Source organism: Cyprinus carpio, chromosome B22 (assembly GCF_018340385.1).
Source record: "Cyprinus carpio isolate SPL01 chromosome B22, ASM1834038v1, whole genome shotgun sequence".
Lineage (NCBI taxonomy): Eukaryota > Metazoa > Chordata > Actinopteri > Cypriniformes > Cyprinidae > Cyprinus > Cyprinus carpio.
The window spans coordinates 5,652,739-5,671,731 of record NC_056618.1 but is presented as its reverse complement, the minus strand read 5'-3'; the positions used below and the strand labels follow the sequence as shown (position 1 = coordinate 5,671,731).

Sequence of the window (18,993 nt, the reverse complement as noted above, 5' to 3'; positions counted from 1 at the left end):
ACACCTGGCCGTTGGCCCAAAGGAAACCTCGGAAGTGAGAGTGGAAACGCTACTGGCCCTGGCATGCACTAGCACGCTCGCTTTTGGCACGACGACAAACTTTGCTGAAAGATAAAAAATTTAAGGGGCAATCCGTTTTAGCATTTAAAACTTTGTTTTGGGACTATCCATAAATATAATTTCGGATAGTCCCACAATTGTAATTCCAGATCATATTGCAATTATGACTTGTCGTAATTGAATTAAGATATCTACAATGTGATTATGACTAGTTATAATATGCATTTGAAGATATCTACAATGTCATTTGGGCTAGTCTAATACCACATTCCAGATATCTACAATGTGGTAGGCTATACAGAGAGAAGTTAAATATAGGGCTTTTGTGTCCTGTTTTATATCGTAATGTTTGAGCACGTGTGCTGTGGATAAATTTTTTACGTTAGCCTTTATTTACACCAAACACATTTACGAATCCCTGATGTCAGTCGTTGCAGCTGGACTTTGATATAATGTCTAAAGAATCAGTGTCTATTTATTTCACTAACGTGCAAGCCTGCATTGTTTGAATCAGAGACTACTTCCCAGTGCTGTCCGTGCCCACCAACATGTGACTGTTATATAGTTAACACCGATAAACAATGCTAAATCAGTGTTAGTTGTAGTGGATTAGTGGGTAAAGTATGTGTCTTTTTGACAGCAATCAAACCGAGTTCGCATCCGCCTTATGCAAACACCTTTTTCATTCACCTTTTCAAATCTCATATCATATGTCGGAAAGGCATATTATTTTCAATTAAAAATTAAGGAAATAATTAAAAACGTTTGAAATAAATATTGGGTAGGGGTTAGTTAGGTGTAGGGAGGGCTTTATTGTCCCCAGTAAGGTGGTATCCAATTAAAAATTTGAATTAAATTGATCATTTACACCCATTCCATTATTATTGCGTAATATTTTATAATGTCTACAATACTGAGGTGCAGAAAATTGCCACTAATTTGAAATAAGTCTTATACATCAAGCAGAATCTTTCTATATAACAAGTGTAATATAATCTATAGCTAGTTGCACTTAGTATAAATAGCACATCTGTTAAAAAAATACCTGATATTTTCCACTTTAAATGTAAGAGAATCCGTACTATTTGCACTTAGTGTAAATAAAAGACATTACAGAGAACTTCTGTGTTACTGTCAGTGGTGAGTCTTTTTAAATCAGTATTTTATTTGATTTGCAATATAAGATTTTGAGAAATCATCACATTCACTAATGACCGTCTCTCTCTTTATCTTCAGATGTCAGATTGTATAGCACAGTCTGCGAAAACTATTATTATTATTATTGTGTGTATTATTATATGTATTATTATTTTTGCTCCAGGGTTAATTTCTCGCGGTGTACATAATTTCTCTTGAGATCATGACCAGTATTATGTTTTGCAGTGTTTTTCTTTGATATGGTTAGAGGGATACAATACAGTCACTGGACATGCACATGTTAATATTGTGTCATTTTGTCTCATTACAATACGATAATTGTTTGTATTTACATTATTGTAAGGGTAGGTTTGGTTTGGGGTAGGTGTGAAGCGTTAATAAACACAATCTAAAAGTATTTGAATAGTAATGAGCAAACTTAAATAATGTGAACAGTTATTACTTACCAAGCAGATACCATAAACTCCAATAAAGGTGAAAAGTTTAGCACTTTCCTAAAGCAAGTTTTACAGAATCTTTAAATTATCAAAAGACAAAAAATATGACAATATCTTAGAAATCTGAAAGTTTGAGAGTTTTTATGTGATGGAGAGAGAGAGAGAGAGATGTGCTGTAATATGTGATTGTGTGACTTTATTTAATGTACTTAATGTCTCTAATAAGAGTCATGGACTGAAAGGCTCATCTAAAGGCCAATGTTCAGTTATAATCATTGTGCCACCTGTTGGCAATAGGACACAACATACTTTATACTAACTCAAACATTCCATTTTCAATCTGCACTAAATGTCATATGCTTGATAACAGTGCTGGACTGCAGAAATCTACATGACAAAAATCCAGTTATAGTCATAGCGCCACCAGCTGGCAGCAGGAAGATTGGCACATATAAATGACTTTGGCATATTCCCTCTTATATTTACCACATTAAACGTAGATATTTCTTACTTGCTCACTGTTTTACAAAAGCCACCCTGTGGTGGCGAATGAGTCACGGGTGCGAGGCAGGTCTGCTCATTGCTGCTTGCAGCTTTAATTATAGTTATTATTTTATTATTATTTAGCCGCACGTGGTATAGCAGTCTTAAATGCAGTTAGTAAAATAATAATTAAAATAAATAACTTTTTCTTATCGGCTTACCAACAGTTTAATATGCAAATGGGAAAAAAAAAATTTTATTCTGCCCTCACCCTGTGCTATTTTCCCACTTAATTTTCTTCATGCTTTTGCTTGGCTGCATTCATCACTCTATAACATTCTTGTAGAGCTCTCCCTGGGAGGCACCTTATTTCCGTCATGCATGGAGAATGCATAGCCTATATTCATTTATATTACTTAAGGGTATGATTTTGATGTTTGAATTCTGAAAACAGACAACTGATTTGATGTCATTTTTGATTACAGAAGTTACTCCCTATTTTCTTTTTCAGAAATTAAAATTATTAATTTAACATTAACTTAATTTTACAATATATTCAAATCTATACTAAGTAGATGATAATTTTATAGGCGTTCAGGTCTGACTGGACAGATTTTGGACCTTTTAGAACATTTGTCAAGTTCAGATGTTGCCTTTCATGATGTTTTATATGCAGGCTTATATACTTAAATTAATACATTAAATTAACACAAAATAGACATCCGAAGATGACCCATTTATCATGTCCAGGTAAGTACAGAAAGACGGGAAATTCACTATGGTGAAAACGTCAAAGACGTCGGTTCAATCTTTTCTCATTTTGGATATATTGTTCAACCATGACGGGACGTGTCGGTGGGTCGTCTTTTTTCAACGGTCTTTAAACGTCCAGATGATGCTGGGGTGTTATGGAAATGGCAGATGAGGGACGAAAAAGGGAAGTTCACCAAACTGGATCGGACGAATGTCACAAAGAGGACCAAATGCGGACGTGAGTGGACGCCAAACGGACATTTTATGTTTGTTGTCCCTCCTCAACTGTTAGACGAAGTTTACGCCCCCTGCGCTTTTGGCCCAAAGTATTCGGCTGGGCCAAAAAAAAAAAAAAGAAAAAACACCTGGCCAGTTGGCACCAAAGGAAACCTCGAAGTGAGAGAGTGGAAACGCTACTGGTGAAAATGAAACTTACCAAGTCAAGCCATTTTATCATTTAAAACCTCTTACAGAATAACCATAATTTTAACACAAAATATTTCAACATAAACATAAATAATCCAAATGTAATTTCGGATAGTCACAATTGTAATTCCAGATGGCTATATTGCAATTATGACTTGTCGTGGTGGAATTAAGATATCTACAATATGTGATTATGACTAGCCATAATATGCATTGAAGATATCTACAATGTCTTTTGGCAGTCATGCTAATACACATTCCAGATATCTACAATGTGGTAGGCTATAGCACGAGAGAGAAGTTAAATAGGCTTTTTGTCCTGTTTTATATCGTAATGTTGAGGCGTGTGCTGTGGATAAATTTTTGTTAGCCTTTATTTACAAACAACAAACATGTATAAGCCTGATGTCAGTCGTTTGCGTACATTTGATGATAATGTCTAAAGAATCAGTGTCTATTTACACTTAAGTGCAAGCCTGCATTGTTGTCAGAAGACTACTTACGACTGTCGCCCACCAACATTTGACTGGGATAGTTGACACCGATAAACAATGCTAAATCAGTGTTAGGTGTAGGCTGGATTAGTGGTTAAAGTATGTGTGCTGTTTGACGCGAAATCAACCCAGTTAGCATTTCATCCGCCTTATGCCAAACACTTTTTTCACCTTTCAAATTTTTTCAATCTCATATCATATCAGAAAGGGCATTTATTTTTCAATAAAAAATTAAGGAAATACATTAAAAAGTTGAAAATAAATATTGGATTTAGGGTTAGGGGTAGGTGTAGGGAGGGCTTTATTGTCCGCAGTAAGGTGGTATCCAATTAAAATTTGAATTAAATTGATCATTTACACTCATTACATTATTATTGCGTATCTATTTTATAATGTACTACAATACTGAGGTGCAGAAAATTGCCACTATTTGAAATAAGTAGTATAAATAGCAGAAAATCTCGTCTATATAACATAGTGTAATATATAATCTATAGCTATTTGCACTTAGTATAAATACAGTACACTCGTTAAAAAATACTGATATATTCTACCCTTAATGTAAAAGAGACTTCATTGCTTATTTGCACTTAGTGGTAAATAGCATATATCGCTATGAAAATATGCTATTACCACCTAATGCAAATAGGCCCGGCTGCCAATAAAAGACTACATTGGTCATTACTGAACTGGAACACCGCAGATATATCGATCATCATGTATCGCTTGCTAATAATACAATACAATAACTCCCACCGATGTGGGCTATTTTATGGAATAGCTTGTTTTCTGGGCACGACAATAAGAAATTAATTAATAAAGCAATAGCAACTTTCGGGCACAGTTATAAAATTATATCTCGCATTCATATATCACAATTCTGAGATAAAAAGAACAGAATAATGGTAATGATAAAATCTTGCAAATTACACTACCTTCCCTTAAAATAATAAATAAAAATATTTGTTTTTCATTGTTCTAAATATTATAATAAAGTCAGATGAGCAGTTTGTGATTTTCTGCCTTTATTGAAACATTACACTGCAGTTGGTCTATTTTTGCAACAATTGATTCAATTGAAAATCACAGCCTAAACATACATGCACCCTGGAGAACTTTTACCACACAAGGCTTGCATCCAGATATTTAATTTATATTAATATCCATTGAAGCACTTCATCCAGTTTAGCTTGTTCGTCAACATTCCATGACAACCAAAAGGGGCAAGACTTTTTTTATCGTTAATTAGCAGTTTAGCAGACCCTATGGTGGGGAGGAGATGCAGTAATTGTATTCTGATGTGCACACAACAGCCGCATTTCGATTAGATGCAATTTCAATTCTAGATATTTCTCAACACTATAAACCTGTGTTTTTGTGACTAGCCGAAATTGAATTAGAGATATCTCTAATTGAATCTGCGGATGTATGACGTGTCTATTGAAAATATCTGTAAAGTACATTAAAGATATCTTAAATGGCGGTTTGGACTAGTACAATTATAGTTAAGATGATCTCTAATCCGATTTCTTACTACGTGCAATTATAATTGCAGATATCTCTTATTGTCATTCGTGACTAGTCAAATTATAATTATGACTCGTCAAAAATACAATTGTTCATATCTTAAATTTATATTTAATGGATAGTGCAAACAAAAGCCAAAAATGCCAAAAATACATAAGAAAAAGAAGGAACATAGTGAAACGATACGAAACTAAACGAACTGAATGAACGTGCACATTCACTCTCTGACAACAGATGGCGCTAAATGAACAGCATAAATGCAGCCGTTAGGCAACTCCTGGAGCCCATATAAAGGAAGCAGCTATGCTACTTTTTATTTACATGTTTTAAAACAGGTCATGTACTTTTTATTTTTTACATTTTAATCTGACTACAGCATCACTATAGACTTAATAGACTATTTATTTTCAAACTTTTTATTTTTTACATTTTAATCTGACTACAGCATGGTACTGAACTAAACAAGCATGACTCTCGATATTGTTTGAAAATGTTTTTGAATTCTTTAGTTGTCTCAGAGGTCACACTTCAAGGCTTAGTATGGGTAGTTAATTCATTTAGTTAAAATAAACTGCCAGTGAACAATCTCTTCCACAAGCACTCTGATTAATCTTAAAGTTACTGTTTCAACATTTAATAGCACATATATTACTCAAAGGAAAGTTTAAACTGGTATATATTTAATGACCCGAGCTAAGGTTAACTAATATGAGACCTTATTGTAAAGTGTTAATCTGTTTGAAATGTTTTGTTTACTTTTACAATGTTTTGTATTGTTTTATTGCCATTTAAATGTTCAATTCTTTTGTTGTACAGAAAAAAAGTTTGGAACAAGACTTTTTGCAACTTATCCCTCGACAATATCGTGGTAATACTGTGGTACTGATGAATAAAGCTTCAGCGTTATTGCAAAAAAAAAAAAATAAATAACAAAATCCTCATATTTGAATGTGGCCAACCAGGAATTCTTATTTCCTGAGCCTCCAAGTGCCCGTACTAGGAGGAAGAAGCGCGGTGCCAACCCTTCATTACTTTCAATCAATTGTGATCAGTGTTATTGAAAGCTGGTGACGCGCAATTATTAGAACTGACACTATCGTTGTTGCACTCCACTGAATAACAACTCAAAATTTATTACTTCTTGCTTACTACTTGTTGTTTTGTTTGTGTTCTTTTCTTCGCAATTAGAACATGTAGGCTAGAGGAACAGACTCTTCCCACAGGCCATCTTCTCTCTGTATAAACAGCTCTGAAAGCCTTAAGGTCTCTTTTAGTGCAATACTCTCACTGTTTAGAGCATTATCTTTGTAAACTCAGTCCTAATTATTCATATTATTAATAATACACTCTCAGAAAAATGGTACAAAAGCTGTCACTGTGGTTTTACCTTTTCAAAAGGTATATAATATATGATATTATTAGGTACAAAATATGCACCATTTAGGGGTAAACATAATGTACAAAACAAAAGTGTACCTTTTGAACAGGGATTAGCCACCTCGTGGACAGCTTTTGTAACCAGTTATTTTCCAAGACTGTAATATGTCATAATCTTTAAATATGTTTACCATTGGGGGATGTCACACCTGGGTTCTTTTATACAGATTTACTGTGTATGTGTGCACTGGAAGCTCTATTACTAGACAACATTTCCTTGTGTTCTGCATAATCAGTTTTGATGGAGTGAAGAAAATTCTGTCACAGATTCGCATTGCTAATATACTTTTTTTGTTTTAGTTTTCTTGATGTGTAGTGAGAAAAATTCTGTCATCAGAATTCGCATTGCTAATATACTGGGAGATGATCGAGTTGAGGTTTAGGACCTCCAAAACAACTTCCAATAACAAACTATCTAGAGAGGGAAAAGTGACCACTGATGTAATATCAAAGAAGACTTTATGTGAGATTTACAAACTAAGTACTACAATCTCCATATTCTAAACTGGAGATCTCATGCCATCAGAGCAACATGCAAGACTGAGTGCTCAAGTTTTTATCACACAATAACAAGGACAGTACAGAGGAGGTGTGCTTCCGGTGTTTCACTGTCAGGGGTGAGTCTTTTTAAAAGATCAACTATTTTTATTTTGATTTGCAATATAGATTTTGAGCGAAATCATCACACATTGGCACTAATGACCGTCTCTCTATAATCCTTCAGATGTCAGATTAGTATTGCCTGGTCTGTTAAGCTTATTATTATTATTCTTATTTATTATACTTATTATTATTATTATTATTAATTTTGGATCAGGGTTTAATTTCATGCGGTGTACATAATTTCTCCCGATGAGATACATGACCAGTTTACTGTGTTTTTGCAGTGTGTTTTGCTGCGTATGATGTTTAAAGAAGGGAACTACAGCTACAGTCACTGAACATGCACAGTTTAATATTGTGTCATTTTTGTCTCATTACACAACACGATAATTGTTGTATTTACAATTTAAGGGGTAGGGGTAGGTTTTGGTTTGGGGTAAGGTGTAGACGTTAAATAAAACACAAATCTAATAGGGTATTATGAACAGTAGCTTACAATGAGCAAACTAAAACTCATGTGAGCTTTAATTACTTATCAAAGCAGTATGCCACTGAACCTCAATAAAGGGAAAGTTTAACTATTTCTAAACATTTTTACAGAATCTTTTGGAATGGGTCTCAAAAGGACAAAAATATGACAATATCTTGAAATCTGAAAGTTTGAGGTTTTTTATGTGTGGATGAGAGAGAGAGATAGAGATGAGAGAGAGATGTACTGTAATGTGTGATTGTGTGACTTTTATTTAATGTACTTAATGGTCTCTTTATTAAAAACAATTTAAATTTAATTTGAATGTTGATTATTAAAGGGGTCTTATGTCCTTTTTTAAAGATCCGTATTTTGTGTATTTGGAGTTAATAGAATATGCTGACATTCTTTAGTGTTCAAAAAAACACTTTATTTTTTCTAATATTACTGTATATTATTTTAGGTTCCTCTAATTAGCGCGTTCGCTCTCTCAAACACATCATTTTCTAGCCAAAGTCCTCTTCGGACAAGCGCAGTCTGCTCTGATTTGCCAGCTGACCCGTGCATTGTGATTGCTTAACGACTGCAAGGCAACTCCGTCGGATATGTAAAGCCAAAGCCCCTTTCCATTAGCGCGGCGCTTCATCTTTCAAAATAAATGTAAAGACAGTTAATAATTTCCTTAGTTTTGACCATCAGTTCAAGCCCGAAAGAGGAATAGATTCACGCGAGGCAGACACAGTGATGAAGCTCGCTACACAAGCCACACGATCAGTGAAGTCACTTTGCATGTTCTCTCTCTATCTCTACCCAAGCCACAATGCGACAGTTGAGTCCACTTAGTGTGACCCTGTCTACTCTCTCTATCTCTCATAGACATGATAGGCAATATTTGTATCGTAGGTTAGATGTAGGATGGAGTATGGGTGTTTAAAAGCTAAAACAACACTGCACACACACACATTTCATGATTTATGAACACACAGCTGCTGCAATCTTCTGGACCAAGTCAAATTCACAAATGAATCACTGGGATGCGCTAAAACGCACTTAACGTGAAAGTACATGGCTTAATGCATTACCCCATTCAGTATAGCAAAAAACTAATAAAGCATTCTATTCACAGCAAGCAGATATGAGCCAGAAGTACGAACGCACTTAAGTAGGCTGAATTCAGAAGGCCCGATTGTGCGTAGTCGTAAGTCAGAATTACCTCCTCTCCTAGGTTTCCCAAAGAACGGTCGTTTTTAAAATGCATTGCTGTTTCTGGTTGTAAGTAGCTTGAAGCGTATATGTCCCGAATGCATTCTAGCTGATTCAGAAGGCAAATAAAGTGGCCACTTTTGCTTTTGCCTACAATAAACAATGCATCTCTCCCTGATGCTGCTTCCGCACTACTGCGGTCCTTCTTTCTTCGCATTAAATGTGGGGCGGCATACTATGCAAGTTTATTTTCCACATCGTGACCGTAGATGGCTTTGGACAACTGTCCCCACTAATAAAAAAAGCCGTTTCACATGGCCGTGTTGACTCTTAACTTTAGCAACAGATAAAGGAATATGTTCTTTGGGAATCATCAGCTGGCGCGGAAGAAAAAAAGGTTCTCGAGTGCGTCACTTTAAAATAATGCAACGTAGCAGCAGATCTCCCTTTATGTACAAGGCGTTGAGAGCTAAAAAGTGTATGCTTTGCATTGTAGCTAAAAAAAATAAAAGTCCATAAAATTTAAATGGCAGAAAGGAGACACATTGAGCTAATGCGTTGTCATTATATCAGCCGACATGACCTTTAATTATATCATACCACTAATGTCTTATGGTATAGAAATTAAACCCATACTGCTTAATCCTTTTCCATTTCCTTTCTGCTACTCTGATGTATGAAATGATCAAATACTTCAAAAATGTTTGGACATAAGTCATTCTTCTTATGAAGACTGAACTGCCACTATGTGGTGGATATCAACCCGTTCATTATAAAATTTTGTTGGTTGCTTCGTGTCCACAAAATAATAAATATTCAGCTGAATTTAGCCAAAACAATCATGTTAGGGCACTTTAATCCTTAATGTCACAGGCCCATCTTAAATATTATATTTCTTACGTCTGCCTTGCATTTCTAATGAAGGCCTTTGTAAGTGAACAGCGTTTTTGCTTTTTAAACAACATACTCCGCTCCTACACTAAATTACGAAAACAAATTTCCTATCATGTGTTCTGAAAAGAGATTTTTTGATTCTCGAATGTAAGAGTAGGTTGACAGTGCCTCTTGCCCAGCCCAGGGTGCCCCTCCTGGTCGTGCCACTTTCCAAAACTCCAGATTTGAACAATCAATAGTAAAAACTTAGAACTAATTTTCACAAATACATACTTTAGAGAGCCTGATTTCAGAAAGCCACCAGATTGTCTGATTTCAGCCAAAGTTGACTCCTCTCCTGAGTAACGATAGTGCAGTCTGGAGATGAGGGCGGCGACACTTTCGAGGCGCGCAGCCGACAATGTCGCCCGCCCAAAAAATTTTGCTCTACGACCCAGAGGGGGCCGGTTTGCGTTGAAACAAACAGAATGGCAAAATGTAGCAGCAAGAGCTAATAACGATAACCACTTCCAAAGGTGAGTAAAAGTTTATGTGCTACATAACTTATATGTTGACATTAACATGCGATCGTTCGATCATATGATTATCATGGCTATGTTAAATTTGAATAATTATTGTTAATAATTGTTATAACCCCTTTACAGGACAGTCTTTGGGTTTATTTCACGCCATACATGCTTATTTTAATGAATTGTGGGTTTCTTCGGAGTGAATGCAGAGATCAGGAGGTGGTCTGGCTGTAATGGAAACTCTATGTATGTAAACACTTCAATGTTTGGACTAAAGTAATTTCATCAAACTGACCAAAGAAGCAGGTTATTTGTGCACATACATTCCAAATGCTAATAATTAGAGTTTTCATTGTTAGCCTGTACCTAACAGAATGGAAATGAAAATAAATATGGCCGTCAACAAAACGCGCAATTTAGGGCAGTTTAACAACAACTGAAATAGACCTTTAATAAAATTTCACAGTTCTAGAAAGAATGTTTGAATAATTTTGGAGAATACTGTTTTTTGTTTCTTATTTTTTGTTGGGTGTATCATATAGCTTTTTCAATAATCCATTTGTAAACCTAATGTGTGGCTCATCATTTCACTAGTCCCAAGAATTTTTTTTTTTTGAAAATTACACAACATATGCAAAATGCTATATATTTAAAAAGTAGTAAGTAGAATGAGTAAAAACAAGCTAACAGTCAAAAATACAAAAGTACTTGTAAAAAAATCATCCTTTCAAATAAAACATTGTATTTTTGTCAACAGTTGTCTCCAGATATGAACACTTCTTGGACCATAAGAAGTCAAAAAAAATACACTGTGGATAGAAAGTTCATGATAATATCCAACTTTACTTTTCAACATTTAACACTTAATCGATATCCGTATTTTGTAATGTCGGCAATAAGCTACTTTGTAATGGAAAATACAACAGGTCAGGGAACACTTCAAGTTTATTAACACCAAAAAAAGAGAGACTGATGCTGAGATCAGACCACTGTTTCTTAAATATAAAAGGAATTCATCATGAAACACTGAACCACTTGAAGTATTGCAGAGCACGCCCATGTTGGATCAGATCGATGTATTAATTGATCATTAACACTTGCCCAGGAGTATCTATACTATGAGGTGACAGGAGATCGATGGAATAGGCAGCGCTAATAATAAGAATTCTTAATTATAATGTAAATTTGAACCAAATTTGAAAGTGACAGGGGCTGAAATGTATCATTATACAATTCATACTGGTTACATATTCAGAAGCCTGTTTAAATGAATTTAATACCTGTTCCTTCCTTGCAAACAGTAACCATGCCACTTAGGTAAGCTAGGTGTGGTCATTTTACTGTGTTGTAACCGTAACACCATAGTTTTTCTCATGTAAATTTTCTAGAGGGCTCAGGCCATGATTCAGTATATTATTGTTCGTTCTGAATATCGTACATTTCATGTCATGTAATGCACTTTCTTTAATTTACTTTATTAATTTTCCACATAGCGACTTACACATATTACATAAGTTCTATCATACAAACACACACACACACTCACATATACATATAACGTCCTGTAAATAGTACAACCAAGCGTACTACATAACACTCTCCAGATACGGTATGTAAAATTATATTGCCCGTGTTAATCTCAAAACCAGCGTCAGTAATGCCTACACATCGCATCGCCTCAGCCCCTAGAGGGAGCTCCATCTACTCTTTGCTCTTATATGGATGTTAATGGAAACGACGACAACATTGAAATTTCCAAAGTTATATAATATATATATATATATATATATTATATTATTATTATATATATTAATATATATATATATCTATATATATATTATATTCTATATATATAATAGCTCATATTTAAACGAAGTTCTAAATACATTTTATTACAACACCATCAGAGGTAGAAGACACAACCAACAAAACATGCTCTTGAATCATTTTCTTAAAAGGCTGCATGAGATAGTATCTGTTCAGATAGGCTTTGATCCGTATAAAGAAAAAAAAAAACTCCGCCCTAAACACGTTGTAATTGGCATTGTTTCTGATTTTAAAGTGATACACTGTGAAGAACTTGCGGTGTTTCAATGATATTATCACTGTCCTACTCTGAAGAAGAGATGAAAAAGTCTGACAGAGTTGATCGATGACCATCAGCAGATGTGTGGGTTGGTTTGCATTTTTTGACAGTCTCTAGCCTCCATTGTTCACTTTTTTAACGCAGCCTTCCACAGTTGTTTCCAAGGTAATATTTAATAGCGATTTAAAGAGTATAGATCCCTTAGCGTAGCTAAGTATTCTTAATGGACAAAACTAAAGCGCATTTAGTTTGTTTTAAATCAAAATCTGATCTGTTATGCATTCACTACTTTTGTTTCAATGTAGGGCTATCTATTGTGTGTACAGTGGAGCTCTTGTCCTTAAAGGACAAATATTTCTTTGTCCGCTGTACCCATTTTTCCCTATCAGCACACTTTTGAACCCTGATGATGATGATGATGATGATGATGATGATGATGAATGATGAAACACTGCGGAGAGTATCTGATGATGACAGGAACAGGCACAGGAGCTGGAGAGTAAAAAAAAAAAATAAAAAAAAGAAATAATAGCACAACTAACAGTAGTTCAATATATAAATTAAAAGTACTGTTTACATCTATAATAGGCTACTCACCATAAACAGTGACAATGAATTTTTAAGACATTATTTACAACATCGATCACTAATAGTTCCTAAACTCCAGTGTGTTCATTAGTGATGTTTGTGATGGTGAGATCTCCAGTCTGACTGTCGAGCAGCAGTCTGTCTCTGAATATCGTGTCCACTGGATTTTAATGATGTTTTCCTGACTTTATTTTGATAATAAAAGTTCTGCTCGATCCAAACCTCCACTCAAGATCGTCTGTCTTTCAGTAAAACCAGTTTCGGAGAGTGAAAGAATCTCCCTCCATCGCGCTGACACGATCTCATCTGCCTCAGCGCCTAGAGATAAAAATTAAATTTAAATGTTAAACGTAAACTTAAACATTTAAAAGTTTATATATATATAAAAATTAGCTCATCTGTAAACTAAGTTCATAAATACATTTATTACACACCAATCAGAGGTAGAAGATACAAACAGAACAAAACATGCTCGTGGGGAGCGAAATCATTTTCTTGAGGCGTTGGAGATCTGTTCAGTGGCTGATCCTTTAATGTAAGAAAAAAAAACAGCCAGAAACACGACAGAATTGCGTTGTTGTTTCATGATCTTAAATAGCCTACCGTGTGTTGTTTGATAACTCGCGGTGAGGCAAGGAGGAGAAAGAGAGAAGGAGAGGAGAGCGACGAGAGAAAAAAAACTAAAGTGCGCGTGATTAGGCATGACCACGTGAGCAACAACTGGGGTTGCGGTTCAGTTTCGCATCTTGTTGTATATCGCTAGCCTCCATAAAATAGTTAGCGTGTTTATATTGACTTCCACAGAAACAAAGCTTTGTTTCCAAGGTAAATTTAATAGCGATTTTAAAGAGTAGGCTATAGATCCCTTACACACAGCTAGCAGGTACGCTAAGTATCTTAATGGACAAACTAAGCGCATTTAGTTTTTGTTTAAAATCAAATCTGACTGTTTATGCATTCACTACTTTGTTTCAATGTAGGCTATCTATTGTGTGTACAGTGGAAGCTCTGTCTTAAAGGAAAACTATTTTCTTTGTCCATTACCCATCCATCAGCACACTTTTGAACCCTGATGATGATGATGATGATGATGATGATGATGATGAACACTGAGGAGAGTATCTGTGATGATGACAGGAACAGGCACAGGAGCTGGAGAGTTAAAAAAAAAAATAATACAATAAAATTATCAAATCTAAGATTAAGTGACAGTATAGGTAAAAAAGTGCTATTTACATGTGTAATAGGCTACTCACCATAAACTGTGCTATGAATTTTTGTTTTTGTCCAAGATCGATGGGCTATTAGTTCAGAAACTCCAGTGTGTTCCATTAGTGATGTTTGTGATAGTGAAATCTCGTCTCTGTGTTTTATCAGCAGTCTGTCTCTGAATATCATGATATTGTCTTTAGAAATGTCTCCCAACCTCTATATTGATTATACCGAGTTCTGCTCGATCTAAAGCACCGCCGCCACTCGATCGTATTGCTCTGTATTTCAGTGAGACCAGTACGGAAACAGAGTGAAAGAATAACCTGCATAGCTAAATGGCAATGTATATATATTAATATATTATATATATCTATATTTTTTTTTTTTTTTTTTTTTGTCCTCAGAGTCTGGAGTTCAGAATTATATGTACATGTAAATGTAAACCTAAATATTTAGGTAATTTAATTATTTAAACCATTTTGGCTAAAGGCCATGCATAGCCTATTTATTACTCACCAATCAGAGGAAAAAAACATAAACAGAACAAAACAAACGCATGAATCATTTTCTTCAACTGTTTGAGATCGTTTAGTGATGAGTTCTGGAAAAAGAACTGATGTAGATTTATGAAGACAGAATGGCATGTTTAACATTGTTTCATTTATCTTGGAGGGGGGGGTGGTTGTACAATGCTGTTTCATGCATTCGGAGTTATTTTACACTGTTAAAGAGTTGGATTCATGTTAAGGCATGGACAAAGGTTCAAAAACAATTTGAACATGACAGTTCATACAAGTTTCTGAGAGTTTTTTTTTTTTTATTATTTTTTCGATCGTGGCGCCTTTCATGACGTAGACGGGGGTGGAACTCCTAATATGGGCATTTCTCCCGAGAAAAATGCTCCTGTGCACGCATTGACCAAAGCAAGAGCAGATCGCGCCCATCAACGAGCTTCATCTGGTGGCAGTGCTGCACTGTACTTGCTCGGGAGGAATGTCTCCAAAGAAGTGGGTTTTTGGTTGTAAGGGAAAGATAACTTTCTTCAGCTTCCTAATGAACCCAGTGTTATGTAAACTGTGGATACAGTTTGTTTTTCCAGGGCAGAAAACAGAGTTTCACAAGTGTGTTTGTTGAAGAACGTTTTATAAACAAGTTCCAGTTCGACACTGGATTTGCACATCGTTTGATAATGAAAGACAGAGTGGCCCCAGCTATTAAAGATCCCGGTCATGATTCAGAACTGCAGACGGAAGTGAAACGGCATCAAATGTCTGTTTTGTTGGCATTTGGTGCTCAGGTGCTCTGTACTCTTTAGCTCCACCCATGGCGTGCTTCCAGGAGCTCGGCTCCAGAGAGAATCATAAAACTGTGTCATTCTTTTATAAATATGATAAAACTAAAGACTTTTTGGAGATATGAAGGATATAGGTACAAAAGAATAGCATGAGATTGGGTGACACCGTGTGTGTTATGCCCCCTTTAAATAGTGTGTGTGGCCTAGATAACCTGCGGTGTAGTCTTCAGACTGAAGGTCTGGAATCTATGGCAGCTTTCATTGGCCAAGGCCCGCCCATGAGGCCGTTTGACCGGCATGTCAAACAACCAATCACAGTTTGTTTCGTTCATCATCACGTTTTGAGGCGTGGAAATGTCGCCACAAAAACAGACCGGTGTGTAAAAACTCTTGGACATATTTTAAAGATTCTATGCCGCGAACATTAAATATTTCACCTACTTTTGAAAATTCAGAATTAATTGATCCTGATAAGCCCTCTTTGTCACAGTTGTAAACATGACTTCTTTCGTGAGGGGGTTTGGCGCCACGGTATCTTTGTTTCCAGGCGGAACGTGGAAGTCTGGCTTTATACCCCTTAACCTTTTAGAACACCATATGCATACCAATACATGAATTTTGTTTGATGAATATCTAATCTGACTGTTTATGGATTCACTATTGTTTTATAATGTAGCCTATCTGTTTTGAGTGGAGTTCTGTCTTGAAGGAAAATAATATCTTAGTTTTTGCACGTAAATCAACCGCACACATGCAAAGGAGCGAGACGTTTGTCCACTCAACAGAAGCCACATTCATTTGAGTCAGTTTTCCACTTAACTGATGTGAATTAAACCACAGCAGGTTTCACTTTGACTCAGAAACTGAGCTGCTAGAGTCTCAAAAGCATTCAGTGCAAACTGTATTAGTTATTTTTATTACCAAAGTAAAGCTGTTTTGAGGGGATGAGATTCATGCAAGAAGGCCTTCATACACAATACAAGCTCAAACAAATAGTTCACACTTTTTTTTCTCTTGATTGTCTTCTCTTCATCTAGCTACTCTTTACTTTTACATACACACACTATTCTGTGAGTGAACTTGATTTGATCAGTTTTAGATCCAAGGCCATTGCCTGCAGAGTTGACAGTTTCTCGCTTACCTGATGCATAGTAACCAATAATGTTGTTTAATTTAAAAATTTTACTGTTGTGCTTATCTATTTATTTTTCTCTTAAACAATCAGACGGTGACAGACTACTTACTCTTTTGTGGGAATGGGTGGGTAATTGAATCTATATGGAACTTTCTATTTTAAACCAATATAGTAGAAATAAAAACATTTTGTGAATAAATGTGAATTTAATCTTTATTTTATGTCAATTTGTTGTCTTAATTTTTTTTTTTTTTTTTTTTTTTATTTCGACAAAACTTTACACATTTACCACCATCTAGTGACTAATAATATGCAGAAGATCACACACCTCGAATAAACAAGTATTTCATGATTTCGATCTAGTCAAGATTCACTTTGGAACATTTCGAAATAGTAGACTTATGACGCGACACACCCGCGTTCTCGCGAAACCACGTGACTTGGGAGGATTGACACTATCATCAGTGACCTGAATCAATGCTGTTGTAGTTCACACGCGATCAGAAGCGACATCAGAATGATGAATAATACCTTCCTTTTTTGGGTTTTAATACTCGTGAACGGTGAGTAACAACTTTATTTTTTATGTTAATTTAACATTTTCGTTTTTAATATAAATCAGAAACAGACTTTTATCTTCTTATTTATATATATATATATATATAGATATATATCTATATATAGTTATATAATATATATATATATTCTAGCTACAGTTTATTTATTTATTAATTTATTTATTTATTTATTTATTATAAAAACTCAAATCACTTTTCATAAATATACGTTCTGACCAATCAAACACTAACACTGTAAGGCAGGGGTAGGCAACGTTGGTCCTGGAGTGCCGATGTCCTGCAGAGTTTAGCTCCAACATAGACAAAAATCTCACTTGTCTGTAGCCTTAGTGATCCTAAATACCTTGATTGGCTTGTTAAGGTGAGTTTGATTAGGGTTAGAGCTAAACTCTGCAGGACAGCGGCACTCCAGGGCCGACGCTGCCTATCCCTGCTGTAAGGGTGTTTTTGGAGTAAGTTGTTTGTGCGCGTGTGTGTTTAGTAGTGAACACTAGAGGGCGCTGACAGTCTGTAATATTCGGAGTGTTACTATTTTACATAAAAACTGTCTGCAACTCGAACGCATGTACTATTTAAACGAAACAGAACAGAAAAACAGAATTCAGTGACTCTCTCAATCAGTAAGTCAGTCTCTTGGACTTGAGTCCGGTTGAGTTACTGTCTCTCTCATTCAGGGTGCGGCCTACTAATAAAAGTAGGTACATTTGCCATAAACTACCATCAAGCTTATAATCATGGCTATTGTTGCAACCTGTACTTGCAACATTAGGCCAGCTTAGGGTGCGCTTTACTTGTTTTTTGCACTTTACTTTGTTTTTGCAAGTTTTACTTGTTAAGAATAAGTTATGCCATCCCAAACCCACAATGTTTATTCCGAAATGTAAAATATGAAATATTTTACATTTAAAACAGCAAATAAAATGAATGCATCATTGTGCCAGTGCCACTTCTTCAGTCTTTGTGTGTCCATGTGAAACATCCATGCTTGTGTGCTGAGCTGTGCTCTGTCATTTAATATTCATTCAATAAATCATAAAAAAATCCAGATACTAGAAACATATATCCAGATATGAGCCAGTTTTACTTTATTTATACTTCAGAATAAAAATAAGAATAAATTTAACTGGGGAAAAAATCTGAGACATTTACATTAAGAATAAGATTCGATTTTCTTTTTTTTTTTTCTTTTTTTTTTTTGGTGTGTGTGCAAGTTTTCTTTAGATTTTTTTTTTGATATTGCATACTTTTTACAATTTGCATTCTGTCTTGTAGAAGTTCCAAGCCAAATTAGCCTTAATTTTCAAGAGACACAATGAAATAAATCTGTTTACTTGCATTACTGATACAGTGAAAAACTAGAGGTAGATTTATAAACTTGTAAAAAAAAAAAAAAAAAACTTCTGACACTACTTACAAACTTTAAGAATCTACTGCATTTCGTAAATACCAGACTGCTGGCAAAAAAAGAAAAAAAAAGAAAAAGTGTATTAAGGGACTGAGCTCAAGCTCGGTAAAGTGACTTTTTGAAAGTTTTATGGTAAATAGATTTTTGGAAAGAGGATTAAAAAAAAAAGTATTTTTAAATTTAAATAATGCTGAGCCCAGAAGTAATGCAGATTAAATTCTGGATTTTCTACTTAGTGTTTT

The 18,993-nt window shown here is 35.1% G+C and overlaps 1 protein-coding gene and 1 long non-coding RNA gene across 2 annotated transcripts in view; one reads left to right on the top strand and one right to left on the bottom strand.

The window, feature by feature from the left end:
* The window catches only part of LOC109055037, an 86,007-nt gene extending 72,826 nt beyond the window's left edge, over window positions 1–13,181 (bottom strand). Inside the window, exon 1 of the long non-coding RNA XR_006157751.1 lies at window positions 13,137–13,181. This is a non-coding gene — a long non-coding RNA (uncharacterized LOC109055037). The remainder of the gene's footprint in view (window positions 1–13,136) is intronic.
* Window positions 1–18,993, top strand: part of LOC109054090 — a 59,750-nt gene that overhangs the window by 35,769 nt on the left and 4,988 nt on the right. The window lies entirely within an intron of this gene.